We start from the raw sequence: 18673 nt of genomic DNA, 5'->3' as shown, positions 1-18673 counted from the left end.
AGCAGTGTGTTTTTTAAAATTAATTTTCACATTAGAGCATTCTACCCCTAAGTATTTTCTAGATCAGCTCAGGCATCTCTGCTCCCCATACCTCTACCCCTGACAGCTGCCTGCAGCACCACAGTACTCCAAGCAGTTAGCAACTTCAAAACAAATTTTCTAAGGCAGTACCTGGTGGCCTGGCCCAGTACATTGCAATAAGGTAAGGCCCGTAGGGAGATTCCAGAATCTGGAACTGGATCTGCCCAGGCCCCAGGGGTAAGCAAGACCTCTGGCAAGGAGAGAGAGCTTCAGGAGCGGGAAGAGAGTGTGCTGTGCCAGTGGAACTCTGTATCTGGTGAACAGCAACACCATGGATGCATCAGAGTCAGCTCGGATGACCTGGCCAGCATCTGCCAGTCAGATGCTGACCTGCAGAAGTCCCAGGCAGGGCCAAGCGTGGAGATGGAAAATCCAGAAACACACAGGTGCAGGCAGGCAGAATCAGAGAAGTCATCTTGCAGGTATTATAAGGAGGTGTCAGTCACTAGGTTAAGCATGGGAGCAAACTGCAGCTTCTGCAGTGAAGGGGGCAGTGAGGCAAGATGAGGATGGTAAGAGTCGAGTGGCCAGCTCTCAGGGTGCTGCAGAGGCTAGGATTCAGGCACTTGTAACAAGACTAAGCAGCTACGGAACATAAGTCGAGTGAAGAGGAGCACCCAGCATGATTGGGATCTCTCCAGGGTTGGGTCCCAGCATCCTAGAGACTCCCCCAACAACCCCACCCCTACCCCCCAGGGCTGAGCCCGCAGAGGAGGATGTAGCAGGGAGAACAGAAACAGCCCCTCAGGATGCAGGCAGGCTCTGACCCAATGTGGACTTCTAAATGCCTTAGCTGAAATGCAGAAAGCATTTTCTGGTAGAATAAGGCTAGGTTTCCAAGCTCAGAGAAAATCCAAAATAATACTCTTAAAATATTTGTAATTAAAAATCTAAATAGAAAACTATGCCAATTGAGAAGAGAGTAGTATTTTTTACCTTTGTTAGAGTCCTTGGTGAACAGTAGAATAAATTAGGGGAACAGGAGGAAGAAGGCGGAGATGCTATCGGGAAATGTCAATATATTCATGGGTTGTTTGTGGTTGGATAGGTTTGTTTTGTTTAATCTGTTTTCTATTAAAAATGTATGGGTTTTTTTTTTCTTTGTTGTCCTCTCAGGGTTGTTGTAAAATTTGATATGATAATATGTGATAACACTTTGGAAACAGTAAAATGTTAGGGCAAATTAAGGCTGCAATATTGCCATTTACGTGGAAGGGTCAGAGCTATCATTATTTAAATAATTGTATACAATTTGCTAGATGCAGAAAACTAAAACGATGAGGCCTCCTGGTGCTTACCGAGGCTGTATTCTTACACTGACTGAAGCAGAGAAAGAGGAAGCAGAGTAAACCTATACCATGTGCACCTCAGGCCAGGTCCTGTGTGTGCCTCGTCTGTAAGTACTATAAAGATGAATAAAGTTTGGTCATATGTGGATCATCCAGAGATGACCAGTGGTAACATTTTCATATCATTTATTTCAGTATTTTTTAGTTTACTTATTTGTACACGATTGAGTTCACACTATTTCACATCATGCTGTTTTCACTTATATGCATTTTCCCTTGCACAAAACATCTTATCATCATTTGTAATTGCTGCAATATTCCATTGCATGGTGATATAATTCAACCATTTACCTGTCTTTGGAGAATGAGGATGTTTTCATGATTTACACATACCGAATATAAATCACTGGGGGCTTTCAGAGGCTGAGAGGTAAGGCCCCTGAGTCAAAGCACAGGACGAGTCTTGTGCTCTCAGTACCGATAGCCAAACTGCCTCCCAGCAAGGTTGCAGCACTGTTCACTCCAAGGGCAATGTGAGAATAGCTGCCCTGGCACACTTCAATGGCACAAAGTGCTCCATGGGGGCACCTAGCAAAGATGGTTTTATTAGGTTGTAAGAAGGGGAAAAACACATTTTATATTTGGCCATTAGAAGCAGAGATATATCACCATGAAGCTAAGAAACCGTAATCTTCAGAGCCTTTCACTTGACTGAGCCCTGCCCATTCTCATTCTAAATAAACCATTCACTTTAGTACCCAATTTTGTGTTATTTTCATAAAGTGGGCTCCACAAAACGTGGATGGATCCATCACTGTCTAGGAAGAACATTCGAGACTGTTCAATAAACCAGTGACACTTTCCACAAGCACAGAGCTAAATTACATTGCCCGGCCTTTCCTGCATGTGCCACAGCTGGGATTAGGTTCTGGCTAAAGGAAGGTGATATGCTGGCTAGACATTGATGCCCTGTGTAACTCCACTGACCACTTTGTTAGAGTACTTGGTGAACAGCAGAGTTAATTAGGGGAATAGGAGAATGTACTTTAAAGTGATCAAAAACTACACTCTTATTGTATTGTCACTGATATTTTGGGGTCATTTATAACAGCTTTTAGAATTAACTACAGTGACTAAAGCAAAGCCTTCCAAAACTTAGCCACAAAAGACCTGTCCATCCTGCTGGCTCTCTTTGGATGTCTGTATCACAACTGCCTTACTAATTTGGCATCTTTCATTCTTACTTCCAACTCAAGCAAGCATACTGATCTACACCAAGTGTGCACACTTGTATCTGATGGCCTCAGATTTCATTGCTGGAAACCTGCTTCCGCCACGCAGTATGTAAAAGTGAAGCCCAGAACCCTAAGCCACATCTTCCTCTTAAAGTACACTCTGAGCAGTACAGACTAAGCTCTTCCTAATGAGGAGATGGAGCAAGTGGCAGAGTTAAACAATTTCCAGCAAACACTTTAGAATCCTGAGTTTTCTGCAAAGGAGCACAGATGTTCGTATCTCTGACAACAGCCAGAAGCCTCTGCCAGGACATCAGCCCATTTCAAGAGAAAAACAGACACAAATACTAAGTATATGCCAAGTTTCCTCTCAAATAGCTTTTCCCCCTGTTTTCTTATTTCATCCAGTTTGACGTTCTTTTTACCTTGCCCACCATATATTTTGTGATCTCCCAGTGCTCACCCATTTTGCAATGATCAGCCAGAAGGCCTCAAAATTGCTTGCACCCTTCTGAAATACATTCTGCTCTATATCCAACAACTTTCTCAAGCACCTTATCAAAATATCACATGTTCCTTTGGGCCACAATTAATGTTCTCACCCCAGATGCTATAAATCTTTCCCTGTGAGGATAGTCCTCATGATATCAAAGCTAAGAACAGTCAAGCCTGGAGATTCTCGAATATAATCAAAACTTCTAAACGCCAGGCTGTTTTGAAGCCAGCACATCAATTCATTCCTGGATTCTTAGGGGCTGAATATGCAGCAAATGGATGAAGTTGCAAAAGGAAGGGGTGGAAAATTAAAGGCTTTATCAAAATGAGATTGCAATGGATTTCTGAATATTCTTCCAACAGACAGGGATAAAAACAGCCACGCATTATAGACTTCAGCAGAAGAGGGCTGGCCAGAAGCGTTAACCATTCTCATTGGTCAAAACTGGCCCCTCTGCTTGGAGTTTACAATGCAGTGGGACTTAACCACAAGGAGCTGGGGCCAAAAGTGACAGGCAGTGGTGTTTCTGACCTGAATGGGACCAGGAAGCCAACCTATCTTCCCAAAATGTAGACAAGGGGTGCCTCTGTCCCCATACAAAGGATGACCTTTAAAGAATGCAGTTCCCAAGCCAATTGCATTGTGCAACTGAGATATTTGTGGTCTCGTCTGACTGGTTAGCTCTCATGCTTAGAACATCTGGCTAACAAGATTAAAGCCTATCCCAGGATAAGAAAATTAGCTTTCCTCTATTTCAACACCACAGACTCATCCTCATCCCAATTTGAAACAGCTACACAAAGCAGGCAAATAATATTTATTGATTATCCATTATATGCATAGCATCGAGGAATAAATTCAGTGGGGGAAATGAGCCTGCATTATTCATCAAAGTCTTTTCCAGCCCTGGAAGAGTCTTATTTCTGTGAGTTTAGAAAAAGAATTTACATTTCTCTGGCCAAAAGGTTGGAGTTATTTGCTTAATTCATCAGCTTTTCTTTTCCCCAAAAAAATCTGTGCTTCACTTTGGCCTAAGGGACCTGGTACAAGTCACAACACATCAGCAACATTAATAGAGAAGCTCGTGTGGCTTTTCTGCTTCTCTTAGAGGATTCAGCGGGTCGCAGGAATATACAAGACTTTCAGGGAATTTTGTTTAGTCATGAAGCAAATGGCTTTCATAATTTTAAATGCTGTGATGGATTTTAAAACACTGAAACAGGTCTACAAGTAGATAGATGAAGCGGGCAACACTTACCTTCCTATTTAGAAAAAAACAGTTTTAAAATTCATTTACTGATTGTGCAAACTCCAAAACGTTTTCCAGTAGTGACGCACTGCAAGACTTCTTTGGAAATCTAAAAATCAGACAAGCATGATGCCACACCAAATGAAGTCATGATGTCTGAAGATACCTCCAAAGGCCATTTCAGACTCTCTGGGCTTGGGGGAAACCATTTAGATACTTTTCTACCTATAGTTCATAACAAAAGCTACCATTTATTGGCCACATCCCATGAGTCAAGCCTGTTAAGTCTGCACAGCAAACTCTAGAGATCTGTATTGTTACCCCCATTTTACAGATGGGAATAGAGATTCAAAAGCATTACTAACTTGTTTAAATTTTCATATCTGGTAAACGAAGAAAATGGGATTCAGGTCCCATTCCTTCAGGCTCCTGGTGCCATGCTCTTAGTGAGGCACTAATGTCTTCCGTGTTATAGGTTGTCACTCTAAAATATATAGGGGAAAACATGGCACCATTTCCCTTCGGTAACATATGTCATAATTTCATCAAATATTCCTCTTATAACCTACAGTAAACTACAGATATGATTAAGCCTGTGTCTCTTTACCTAATGTCTAAAGATACTTCTGAGGCTAAATAAAACTCACAGCTGGCCAGGCACGGTGGCTCACGCCTGTAACCCGAGCACTCTGGGAGGCCAAGCTGGGAGGATCACCTGAGGTCAGGAGTTTGAGACCAGCCTGGTCAACATGGCGAAAGCCCGTCTCTACTAAAACTACAAAAATTAGGCAGGTGCAGTGGCGGGTGCCTGTAATACCAGCTACCCAGGAGGCTGAGGCAGGAGAATTGCTTGAACCTGGGAGGCAGAGGTTGCAGTGAGCTGAGATTGTGCCACTGCACTCCAGCCTGGGTGACAGAGCCAGACCCTGTCTCAAAGAAACAAACAAACAAACACACAAACAAAACCCTCACAGTGTTCTACTGTATTTCATTTTTGAAACATTGATTCCTATTTTTTTTATATATGTGTTTGTCCCTTTTCTGCCAGTAGTTTATTTCACTCTGCATGGCTTTATGGATCATACCAAAATCAATTTCTTCTCAGGGAAATACTGCCTTGGGAAAACTTAGGTTTCCACAAGAAACCTAGCAAATAATTTGACAGATAGTGTCCGATTCATTATCCTTTCTCTTTTTAAAAAAATGAATGCCCTCTACCAGAGACGCCACATTTCTAATCACTAAAATACTCATCTCTGAAAGTGATGATGCCCTTCCCTTAAACTAAATGATCTCTCTGGATGAAGTGTGTGTCAGTACTTGCTGGGGGCTACGCTGGGTGGTCATCCTTGGACCTCATGGGTAGGGGTCTTTCTAAAGCAGGGAGTCCCCTGTGGAATAGAGATCAAGGTCCATTGGGGCATTTGCCCTCTTCCCAGGACAACAAAGAGAACTAAGAGGCCAGGACATGCCACCAACAGATCATCATTTCCGCCAGAGCAAAATAGTCTTCGTCAGCCGCAAATTCTTTCAAGAAAAAGATAGGCAAGTAGAAAAGCCATATGCTTTGATCTTCTTTACCCTTCCTGCCAGCACTGACCACCTGGGCAGCTCCAAACCTCCAGTCCAGTGGACTAAAAACTTCTCATACGGTACTAATATTAGCCAGTTTTCTTATGCTAGAATCAAATAATGCCAAGAAAGCTATCATCCTTCCGTGAGTCCTTCTCAGTACTCATGGGCAGGGATTCAGTATCTCACAGTAGGCTACATAGTTTAGAAAATTGGCAGATGGATGGATTGCCCCATACCGCAGGTATGAGCTGATAAGATTCTGAGTCCCATCCGTTTTGCATCTAAACAAACTATATACACTCCTCAAGAATTCGTCAATATTAGCAATTGGGCTAGGCTTTAGAGATTCTGGCACATTAGCAAAATGGTCAAAAGCCTGGGAATCAAAATATGGCTGTGATCTGAAAATTCCAGCCAGTGACACAATTTAGGAATGCCGAAAAACCTACAGAGATGATTTTCAAACATTACTCATGTCACAAATAATCTGTCCTGTAATGAGCATTCGAGGTCAATGCTGTTCAGAACCGGGTTTCTTAGCAAGGCTGACCAAGAGACCTATTTCAATCTGGGGACCTCTCAGAACATTTTGTTTTAAACTTCCCAAAGAGTAATACACACCAGAACTAATAATTATCCTATTATTATTTTTAATAATAAGAATAATAAACCATTTTGTTATAGAATGGGAAAGATTCCAATCCATCAACAGCTTATTCAACAAATATTTATTGAGCCTGTGTTATTGCTGCCTCATACTAGAAACCGGGAAAACAAAGATGAAAGATGAAAAAGGCAAGCCCTGTCTGCCTTGAGAAGACCCAGGAAATGTTGGGGTTTTCAGTCTTCATAGATTTATGGTTTTCTTAGTCAATTCAGGATGCTCTAACAAAGTACCATAGACTAGGTGGCTTATCAACAACAGAAATTTATTTCTCATAGTTCTAGAGGCTGAAAATGTGAGATCAGGGTGTCGGCAGGGTTGGGTTGTGGTGAGGGCACTCTTCTGGGCTGTGAACTGCCAACTTCCCATTATGTCTCACATGGCAGAAAGAGTAGCAGAGAGCTCTCTTGGGTCCTTTTTATAAGGGCACTAATGCCAGAGGGCTCCACCCTCAGAACCGAAGGCCCTCCCAAAGACCCCACTTTCTAACACCATCATATTGGGTATGAGGATTTCAACATAAGAATTTGGAGGGGTGGGGGTGTGGGCACAAACATTCAGTCCATCATGATTGTTATCCAAAATTATTTACATGTGGCTCCTATTATCTGTGTCTTGTCTACTGGTTCAATGCTATACCACCAATTCCCAGCATGCTTGGCACATGGGAGGCACTGCATGTCTATCTGTGGAATGAATAAATTAATTAATGACATAAGCTCTGCCAACAGCTAGTTTTGGCTTTGGCCAAGTAATCCCAAACCTCAGATTTCCCATGTGTAAAATGAGTTTAAAACGTTAGCTTCCCCAAATAGGTGCTCCACAGAGTACTGGTTCTGCAAAATGTAATGGGTTTTATTGGAGAAAAAGGGAACCTGTGGCTAAGTGATTTTGAAAATCATCAATATTACAGAAGAAAGCTGATTTCTAACTGAGTCTTCTCCATCTGTAATATGCTGATATACTGAGAACTTCTCAGGGGATGTTCTAGGCAGAGTCCCCCTCTCCAATGAGGCTATAAAAATCATCATTTGCAAGTCTTCAGAACAAGGCTCTGGACCCTCATGTCTAGCAGTTTAGCACCAACAAAAGGATCCATTCTTCAACATTTTCTTTGATGTGAACTATTCTCAGGGAGCTGAGATGGACAGAGGTGTGGTCCCTCCTTCACCTCAGCTCCTTCTGGCTCTATGGCCCTGGGCAAGTTACTCAACCTCTCTGAACTTAGAGTTGTCTTCTCTCTCTCTCTTTTTTTTTTTTTTTTTTTGCTGAGATGGAGTCTCATTCTGTCACCTAGGTTGGAGTACAGTGGCACAATCTTGGGTCACTGCAACCTCTGCTTCCAGGGCTCAAGTGATTCTCCTATCTCAGCCCCTGAAGTAGCTGGGATTACCGGTGCCCGCCACCAAGCCCAGCTAATTTTTTTATTTTTAGACGAGACAGGGTTTCATCATGTTGGCCAGGCTGGTCTCAAACTCCTGACCTCAGGCAATCCGCCCTCCTTGGCCTCTCAAAGTGCTGGGTTACAGGCGTGAGCCACCACACCCATCTTGTTTGCTATAAAATAAAATACTAGTAGCAATTAATTCAAAAAAGGCCTGTAGTGAGAACTAAATGAGATAGCATATATAAATCACTTGGTACTATTCACAGGAGACGCTCTGAAAGGTCAGCTCTCCTTGTTATTATTCACAAACATACCAGCATTTCACCTGGATTCCAGTTTCAAGGTCACCAACAGGTAAACTTTGGCAAGTCAGTCCTTGTCTTGCCTCAGAAGTGGCATAGACAAAATCCAGGTTTTGGTTTACATCCGTGTTTCCCAAACTCTAGTTCTTCAAAGACCATTTCCCAGCTCTATTTTACTCTGTATTTCTCTTACAATTATTGCATGTGAGTCTCATCCTAAACAAGGAAATCTAGGAAATCACAGGTTTGATGTACTTGTTATTCTTTTTCCAAGACATATGAAAATGAATAAAAAACTATTTAAATACTTCTTAAAAGCCAGCATTATACCTAACTCATTTTCATTGCCATGCACCGAGAAACATTTACTCAGGATTTTTATCCAAGATCCTTCTGCTAAACAGATTCTACATCTTTTTTTCCTGAAAAAAAAAAAAAATCACAAACTAACCTTCGCAAACACTAACCTGAGCCTCCTAAGGCAATCCAGTAGTTCAGAGCACAAGGCGGTCTCCTTTAGAAACTAGATTCAAATTTAGTTGCTAAACTAAACATCTGAACATCAGAGATCACAGAAGGTGTGGAGATGACTCGATGGCGTTCCAAAGAATGACATCAACTTCCAGAATACAGTGACATCTCTGTGATGTGCTACATTAGCTGAGATATGAGGAGATGTTTTTAAAGATATGTTTCAGGCGAAGACTTTTTCAAATTCTAAAACTAAAATTCACAAAAAGTCATTGCTCTCCCTCCAGGAAAAACACCTGCTGTAGAACTCTTGCAGTTCTGCATGGAAGAATCCTGTCACCTCAGTCTGGGTCAGCAGTGACCAACACCGAAACGTGTCACAGATCACTCCAATGGGAATATCACCATCCTTCAGAGGCCACCAAAACCGACACCACTATTGGATGGCTGAAAACCTATAAAAATATTTTAGATTAGTCATAAACAAAATGACTCAGGATGGTATTCTGCAAACATTTTATGGATTCCCAAACATTCAGCCTTTTCAAAGGTAAAAGTGAGCATAAGTGGCAATGGATAATATCGTGATTTTTGCTTTTAACTGCAATTATTCCTAAGCCCTTTTAATAGCTGTCACTTATTCATTTCTAGGCTGTAGCAAATTATAGTAAGAGGAGAAGGGAGCTGACAGCTCATTTCTTCTGTGAATGGCATGCTCCTCCATTTCTGCAAGGCCTGTGGGCCCCGCTTTATGGCACATTCACCATCCCCAGGAAAATCCTGCTAAAAGAAGCAATAAAGACAATAGTGCTCAAGTCTCCCAGCTTGGAGGCTTTGGGTACTCCAGCAGAGTTTCCCAGGCCTCCATGCATTCTGATCTATAGGGGAGAAAAATAAGTTATCCCCATAGATACCCCAAAGGCATTTTATCTTTTTATCTACATGAAGGATGTATGCTTGGGGTGTGTATGTGTGTGTGTGGGGGGGGGGGTGTGTGTGTGCATGCACACATGTTGGAGGGGAACAGAGACAGTTGGTTTCATTTGAAAGGAATTAATAATGCAGGTATTATTAATATCATAAACCTTATCCTCTCAGGACACACATCCCAGGGAAAAGAGAGCTAGGTCAAAGGCACAAGACAGTCCATAAAAAATAAAATATTTTTGAATCTAAAATAGTACCTAATAAAAAAAAAACTGAGTGACCACTTTTGGCACCTAGAAAATGGTGCAGCCTGTCCCTAAATATTAAAGTAGTACGAATACAAAAATAGCTTTTAAGAGGAGCTTTCAGAACTCGAGCTAATGAATCCAGTTTATGTTGCTGCTTAGCAGTCTTGATGAAATGGAACATTTGACTCCTGACAGGGATTGGGCAGAACCAGCTAACCAATGTGTACATGCCTGGAGCCAATCTCATCTGTGTCACCAGAGCGACAATCAGAATCCAGAACCTTGCGATGACATTTCTTTTTGTAATATTGGCTTTTTTTTAAGTCAACATGTAGCCTAAAGATCAGAACAATCAAACGAAAATGTGTATTAGAAAGACCCCTAGGAAATATTTTCCACCACACCTTCAGAAATGCAGAGACCCAACAGATGAAAGAGCAATCCTGAAATTAATTGCGCTCAGAAGATCAGCTTTTCACTTTTTAATTAACATTCTGTCCTTAATCCAAGAGCCAGAAGAAAAACATACGATGTATAGTGCTTACGCACCTCTTATGGGGAAGTGTTAACCTTTCTTCCTCAGCCTTTCTCTATTTTCATCAAAATGTGTTTAAATTTAAGATGCAGTCTTGGCAGAGTGTGTAGCTCAGTGATGCAAATAGTGTGGGATGGTGCCACCCAGAACTCTGTGTGTGGGAGAATAACTAGGAAATCAACTTTCCTTTTCTCTGTGCAACTCTATTTCATCCAGAGGAGGATGTGGGCACACGTACTGCGGGTTGTTTTTGGTTTTTTTTGTTTTTTTGTTTTGTTTTGTTTTTTTCCAACTGGGCAAGGGAGGAGGTATAGAGAGGAAAAGCCAAGTGATATTTTGGAAGGATTTGCAAAACACCTGGGTTTAAACTGTCAGGATCCAACTTGTCTTCTTCCCTGCTTACCTCCTTCAGTGATTCCACATCCATTCTGGGTGCTGCAAATTAAGAGATGGAATAGTTACCTCTGTAACAGTCATAGATGTGGTAGGAAGAGGCTGGCACAGATCAGGCATCACAATGAGCAATCCCAAATACGTTGGAGTGATTTGTTTGAAACATCTCTTAAATCTTTCCTAGAGGTGCTAACAGGCAGGGAAAAAGGGCTGATCTTCAGTTTTACCATTCTCCCATCTGGTCAGCTCTGAAAATCCCCTCCTGGGCATATTCTACATGCCAGGCAGTGGGCAGAGCACAGAGGATGCACAGATGACTGGCTACGGTACCATCACTATGTTCAGGTGCTCTCAGGCCAGCAGAGGAGATGGGAGAAGTGAATGAACTGATGCGTTTTGTTTTTGTTTTTCTTTCTTGCACAGAGGCATGAACTAATAATCCCCTATGGAGGGCTGCTCAGTTAGAGGCCAAGAAGGTTTTCTGAGAGAGACATTTAAGATGGCATTAGGATGTGAAGGATGAGGAATGAACTAGAGGGAAGAGGCACATAGAAGACATTCAGGGCATCCCTAAGGGGGCTTCAGACTACAATTACTGGTGCAGAGAGTCTTTGTATAAATAGAGATTTTAGGAAATTACTCCAGAATCAGAATATCTGGTGATGAGATCCTAGATTCTAGTTTTTGCAAGCTGCTGAGATGATTCTGAATGCAGCTGACTGACCTACAGATTTGTGTTTGGGATCCATCAATCACATCTAGCATCTTCCCTCCACATTTATAAATAGCTGAGAAAAATTTGGCATTGAAGGAGAGCACAGATGATAGTCAGGGTCAGTCCCAAGAATAGGGCCCTGGCCTCTTGATTCCAAATTCAATGTCTGGACCACCAGTCCCCGAAGAGCTCCACCAGGAACATCATCTTCCATGAAGCATGTCTTTGGCCAACAGGACACAGGCCTCTTCTGCCATCCCCACCTGGTTTCTGCCTGCATGAGAGTATCAGCACACATTACAGCTGTGCCCATTGCAACCTCATCTTCCCCTGCAGAGGGCAAAGGCACTCCACATGTATCATCATTTCCTGGCCTCAAGTGCTCAAAGAATGAGTTAATGAATGAAGTCCACAAATAGGACTCAGAAAAGGCACTCCTCAGAGGCGATGGGAAGTATAAAAAAGGTCGCCTCTCCCAGACAGACTTTATTTTCTCTGAACAGACAAAAAAACCAAAATCCAGAAATCAAACTGCGGTACTGAAAAACACAGCAAACTTGAAATTTAAGTCTCAATGCAAAGGACAGAAAAGGCTGTGAAATTTTTTTTCAGACACAACCTGTTTAAATGAAATGACATTTTTTTTCTACAAAAGCTGAAATCAAGCATCTGTTTCAGATTGTCAGCAAACTTGAAGGGCACAAGAAGCCAGACAGGAACAGTGTGCTCTGTGAGCTCACCGCTGACTCCTAATTCCATCCCTTTCAACCAGCGACAGCCTCTGGCCACAGAATTTTGGAGCAGAGGTTCAAAACTCCTACATCCTCTCACATCTACTGTGTGCCGGCCGAGGCCAAAGAACTCTGCTGTTCGTTGATTATATTTTTTCACTTTATCTTGACAACCACACACTGGCATCATTTCCATCTATACAAGAGGAAACAGAAGCTACGAGAACTTAATAAATTTCCCCCAAGTCACAGAGCAAGTGAGTGGTGATTAATCTCAACCTGGATCTGTGTGGGTCTGGATCCCACAAGGCAGCTCAGGGAAGTGTCTAAGGGAACAAATGGGAGCAAGCCTCAGAACAGGCACAGAGCCTAACTGAGCACTTTCTAGTGTGGCATAGTTACCTTAATGGACAGCAAGGTCAACATGGCCATCAGAATAGTGTACCTTGGCCAGGTGCAGTGGCTCATTCCAGTAATTCCAGTGCTTTGGGAGGGCCAAAGCAGGAGGCTAACTTGAGGCCAGGAGTTTAAGACCAGCATGGGCAACACAGCAAGACCTCACCTCTTCAGAAAATAAAAAGATTAGCCGGGCATGGTGGTGCGCGTCTATAATCCTAGTTACTCAGGAGGCTGAGGTGAGAGGATGGCCTGAGCCCAGGAGTTCAAGGCTGCAGTGAGTTATGACTATGCCACCGTACTCCAGCCTGGGTGACAGAGCAAGACCATGTTCCTAAAAAATAATAATAATAATTAATTAAAAAAAGAATAGTCTAACTTGCACAGGGCTATACTGTTGGCTGGATGATCACAGTATTTCAAAAAGTGGAAATAGATGAGAAGCCTACTAAATTTCTACTTGATGTGTATAAGTGGAAAAGTCCTAGGTCAAGTGAACAAAAGTCTAATCTGAATCATGAAAACAGTCATGGTCCCTCAACCAATCCTCAGACGTGAGAGTCAGTTTACAGTGAGTTTACACGGGCTCAACTAGAATGAAAGGAAGGCTGGGTCCCTTTGAAATAGGGCCCTGGTACACTGCCAAAAGTGTATTCGTTAATCTTTCTCCCAGCCTTCCCCAAGAAGACCTACGTACAACCTTTTACCAGGGTAACTGCGCATTGGGGAAAAAGGAAAAATCAGACGTTTTGGGAACTAATGGACAATGGCTCTGAATGAACACTGATTCCAGAACACTCAAAACATCACTGTGGGCTCAGTTAGTAGGGACTTATGGAGGCCAGGTGATCTACGAAGTTTCTTTGTTTGTTTTTTGTTTGTTTTTTGTTTTTTGGTGTTTTTGACACGGAGTTTCACTCTTGTTGCCCAGGCTGGGGTGCAATGGTGCAATCTCGGCTTACCACAGCCTCCGCCTCCCAGGTTCAAGCGATTCTCCTGCCTCAGCCTCCCGAGTATCTGGGATTACAGGCATACGCCACCACGCCTGGATAGTTTTGTATTTTTCGTAGAGATGGGATTTCTCCACGTTGGTCAGGCTGGTCTCGAACTCATGACTTCAGGTGATTTGCCCACCTCGGCCTCCCAAAGTGTTGGGATTACAGGTGTGAGCCACCGCATCTGGCTTGATCTGTGAAGTTTTAGTTCAGGTCCACCTCACAGTGGACCCAGTGGGTCCCACACCTCATCCTATGGTCATTTCTTAAGTTCTGGAATGCATAATTGGAATAGGCATGCTTAGCAACTGCCAGGTTCTCCACACTGGGGAAGCAAGGAGTTGGTTGGTTATTGTACTGAAGGAGAAAGGGGATGTAAAAGGTCTGAGAATGCGGCTCCAAAGGCCTGAATATGCTCCATTTCCAGAGTGAACTGAGAACACTTAAGTTGGGGGTTTACCATGTGTGTGCTACTTGGCTTATAAGAAATGGGCTCAGCTCTGCACTTGAACATCAGGATAAATTGTTCCAGCAATGAAGAGCCAAGACACTATCAAGTTTCCATTGCTAGCTGAAACCCCTGATAGCTGCTAGAAAAATAATATGCAATTATAGCCTAGAAACGTAAATTATCAAGGCCACGGTGCTCTCAGAATGTAATAAATGAAATGTGGGTAACCACACATGTGGTAAAAATCCCAGCCCCCAATGTGTATCACAGATGCCTAGTCACCCACAAGCACTGGGGAGGGAGGAAGGAAGAAATAGACGCTTCAAATTCAACACTGGCCGAACCGTGGATGAAAGGATGAAAAGCCAAGAAATCTTTGCTATGTTCTTTCCAGTTATGGTCTTCAAATGTCTATGCCCTGTAGGCTCTTGGGTGACTAGGAGAGAATTATAAGTAGACAAGCAAGTAAGAATACTTCTGCAGAGAGTAATGCAATGACAAAATGTTGGTTTCTTCTTCTGTAATGTTCATTTTATCTAGAGTGGATTTGGGCACAGTGGAATGACACTAAGGCAGTAACTGTTGCCTCCTAGGGTTAGGGCATTGCACGGCCGTGTGCCTCTCCAACACCCAGAGGCTCCTCAGTCAGTGACCTTGGGTCTTCAGCAAAATTGGGGACAGCGAGAGTTACATGCCAGACATCCCTAAATAGAGTATCCCCAGGGCCCTTACTCAAAGACGAAGAAACCATTTTAAAGGACTGTGAAAAGGACGCAGCGCTCACATGCATGAAAAATAGTGCTTCTGTCTACAGACATTTACTGAGTACTTCTTATGGGCTCAGCCTGGGAACACCTGCCATGAGCCCTCCAGGCTACTCACGGAGAAGGACATGAAACAGAGTGTGAAACAGCACGATCAATGCCAGCACAGGGAAGCACTTCAGGTGTCCAAGGAGCAAATGCCAGAAGTCACGGAAGGTTCCCAGAGGAGGTGACCATCCACTCATATGTGATCCAGGCACTTCACTCACAAAGGAAGCCAGGGGCCTCTCTCTCCCAGCCCACCAAACTGCCGGACACCTCTGGCATGACTTCTCTTTTGCTTGGTGTTTCCCCTTAATATTCATTTCAACCTGATTTCACCTGATTCGGAATTCTGGGGTCTTATGCTCACTTGCAAGGGAAGAATCATGAGCCCACCTTGTCCCTCACTGATGGCTTCTGAGCAGTATTTGAAGACGGGCAGTACTTGAAGACCCAGAGAGCAGGGTGCCTCAAGGAAAGCCCCCCAAAAGCGAATTCTTCTGGTGTCCCTGAGTCTTTATGTCTCTGAAAATAATTCCCTATTTTGGCAGTCATGAACTAGTCTCTCCCCTATACATGCCCTGTCTCCTGCTGCAGGGGGCAAAATAAGTAACACCTACAGAGGGGCTTCTCCTCTCCCCTCCTCATCAGGCCAGGCTAACCCACCCCCTCAGAACCCCTGCCTGCCCCCAAATCTCATCTGGGACTTACGGAACAAGATTTTTATTAAACGGCGACAAAGATGAAAAGTAAAATATCAGAGACACACAGAGAGTGAGCCACAGATCTGAGAAAACAGCTGCATATGAAAGGATTAGAAAATAAATGAAAAAAGTAACTCAAAGGATTTAGAATCCATTTCAGGTGCACTGGAAGAAAATCCCCCCAGGATTGGGAGAACAGATCCAGGTTCAAACCTGGGCAATAGGAGGTTCTAAGGAGGTTCCATCCTCTTCTAGCTGCCTGATTAGGTGGTACCTTGAGGTTTATAAATTCTTTTTACTCACCACTTTCTAGGATGATGCTTCTTGAAAGAAGAGAAAAGTGAAGTCTGGGACCACGTGCACTTGCATCACCTGAGAGGCTGCTAAAAATGTGGTTTCCTGGGTCCCCGGTGATTCTTAAGCATTCTGAAGTCTGAGAACCACAGAACTAGGTACTTCATCATTCCTAAGTGGTTGCATTACCCATGCTAAATCACTCTTTTAAATTGCTGTTTAAAATTTAAAGAAGATACTAGTGGCTAAATGGATTCTTTTAGAAATGGTTAGATTCTAACAGGAGTGATTGTACAGTCACATTGTGACCAATTTTAAATGATGTAAAATTTACACATTGAAGCCAGAAGGATCTTTTCAAAGCATAAATCTGATCACGTCACTCCCTTGGGTAAAACTCTTCAGTGACTTCCCTTTGCCCTTTTGATAAAAGCTCAGCCCCATGATCCCGATCAGCCCTCCTCTCCAGTCTAATCCACGGCTGGAGTGCTCCCTGCCTCAGGCACTCTGCTCCCCAGTTCCTGCAACATCCAAGGTCAGCCTTTTACACAGCCTTCACGTGCTAGTTGTCTGTACCCAGTAACATTCTTTCACCCTCCTCCCTGACCTCCCTGACTACATTAATCTCCCTGTTGTAGGCTCCCCCAGCATCAGTAACTTCCCCCTTCAACAGCCCTTAGCAGAGTTCAAACATCACACTTATTCGTGTGATCCTTTGATCAATGCATACTTCCTCCTCTAGTGTGTAAGCAGCCCAGCTGTTGTTGAAATCAACAACAGGCCTACTTTTCTCTCGGAAGGAGGCTCACCATTGTTTACGTATCACCTAGTACACCACACGGTACACAGCAGGTGCTCAATAAATACCTGTGAATTAACAAATGAATATTTCCGTTTGGTCCAAGTGCCGAGGTGTTTACAACTAATTGATCATAACCAGTTACGGATTTCTTTGTTCCTTCTCCACTACCACTGCTTCACTTGACTAGTCTTGAAAAAGAAAAAGGAGAAAAATAAAGAGTATTTCCGAATCAAATGCCGGAACAAATTCAGGCACACAGTAGCAATTAAGAATTTAAAATACTCTGATCCCTTTCCTGAAAGTTAAAGGCAGCGGTCTCTCCCCAGCCAAGGATTAAAGTCCTATGGTGGTTTCCCTCCCGCTGCATATGATCCAATACTCTTCCAAGCACTTATCACTTCTAATGGATGGACCAAACTATTCCTAATACAACTTCTGGGTTTCGAAAAGGTGAAACTCAACATTAAAACTACTGTTATGCCATTTCTCTGGGCCTTGCTTTGATCTAGTCATGAAAAATTGCCTTAAAGATATATGTTGAGATAAAAACAAATCTGAGAATTTTCACAACTTCTTGTATTTTCAGACACCCTCATCTGCCCGTCTTATCATTCCCAGGTCCAGACGCCGAGTCTCAGACTGTTTCGTTACACACTTGCACATGCTAGAATTGTTAGCAACATATTTGAAAAGATTCAACATGGCCCTAAACCAGTTGACAATAATTAGATGACAACGCTTGTGACTGTGGAAGGTTGTCTCACTGGGTATATAAAGGAATCTCTATTACGCGCTCTTCTCTCTACCACCCTCAGGCAGTCAGCCACAGCTGGGGTAATGCTTTGCTGTCCCGATCGTGCTCTTTTACGTGCTCCTGAGGCAGCAAATTGTTCACCATCCTTCACCAAGTAGCTCAACTCAACATAATGATCCAGTGTAACAGGTTCAACCGAGGCAAAAGTGACGAAAACTTGGCAGCAGGGGTATGTACCATATGGTATGTTGCAGAAAAGAGGGTATGGTTTTGAGTCTATGTGAAGTTGGGCAGCCAGCTTCCCAGATACCTGAATTCCCTCATCTGTAAAATGGGTACATGTTTGAAATCACTTTTAAGCTGCTAGATATTTTGGTATGAACATAACTCTCCAGTGAGTTACTGTAGATCGTATTTCATTACTAAGTCTTCTTATGGGTCTTTAAACATATATTTACCACTGGATTCTATTTCAAGGTACACACCAATCCTGATATATAGAAAAGAGGCGTTGCTACACAGTGGACACTCTAGCTGCTGAATAACCCATGTTTACCACTCTCCTAAGTAAAAGAAAGTGACCAGAATTTTTTCACACTGAAGACTGTGTATTTGTCAGGTCCAATAAAGATTTACATACAGTCATTAGACAAGTGATTTTCATGACTATAGTAATGGAAGTCAAGGTGGAGACCAAAAGACATCATTTTCAAAGCACTAATTTGGAGAAGCAGTTTCTGTTTGGCACATGGCTGTCTGACACCCCTACTTCTATCCAGGGCATTTTAGTGTCTAGATTAAGGTTTCTCTCTTTTCAACCCACTCCTTAAAAGCTGTTACTAAGTGACTGTTTAATGGGTACATGAGCTACTGCTTAATGAGCTGGTGTGCTTGTAAGCTAGTTGCTGCCTTCCTGAATCAGAAGCAGTAAGTGGAAAAAGCACCCAAACAAACCGGCCATAGCCAGAGAGAATGATTGGAAATAGAAGCAGGTGGCTTCTACTTAGGTGGCCATAAAATGAATTGTCCGATCCAGGGCACTTTGAAAGTGAAAGCTGGTGTAATTGAATGTGCTGGGACAATGGGGCCATACTGGGTCTATACACTTGGGACTATAGACATTCTTCTTTTATTTTTCCACTTTTATCCCCAGGATAATTTCTAATCTGGTTG

General features: G+C 42.9%; 1 protein-coding gene across 3 annotated transcripts in view; it reads right to left on the bottom strand.

The window, feature by feature from the left end:
* Positions 1–18673, bottom strand: part of ELMO1 (engulfment and cell motility 1) — a 597137-nt gene that overhangs the window by 566498 nt on the left and 11966 nt on the right. The gene's annotated exons all lie outside the window — the stretch shown is intronic.

This window comes from Mandrillus leucophaeus, unplaced genomic scaffold (genome assembly GCF_000951045.1).
Source record: "Mandrillus leucophaeus isolate KB7577 unplaced genomic scaffold, Mleu.le_1.0 Scaffold100, whole genome shotgun sequence".
Classification (NCBI taxonomy): Eukaryota; Metazoa; Chordata; class Mammalia; order Primates; family Cercopithecidae; genus Mandrillus; species Mandrillus leucophaeus.
Note: the sequence above shows the minus strand (reverse complement) of the source record. Positions and strands in the feature narration are given on the sequence as shown.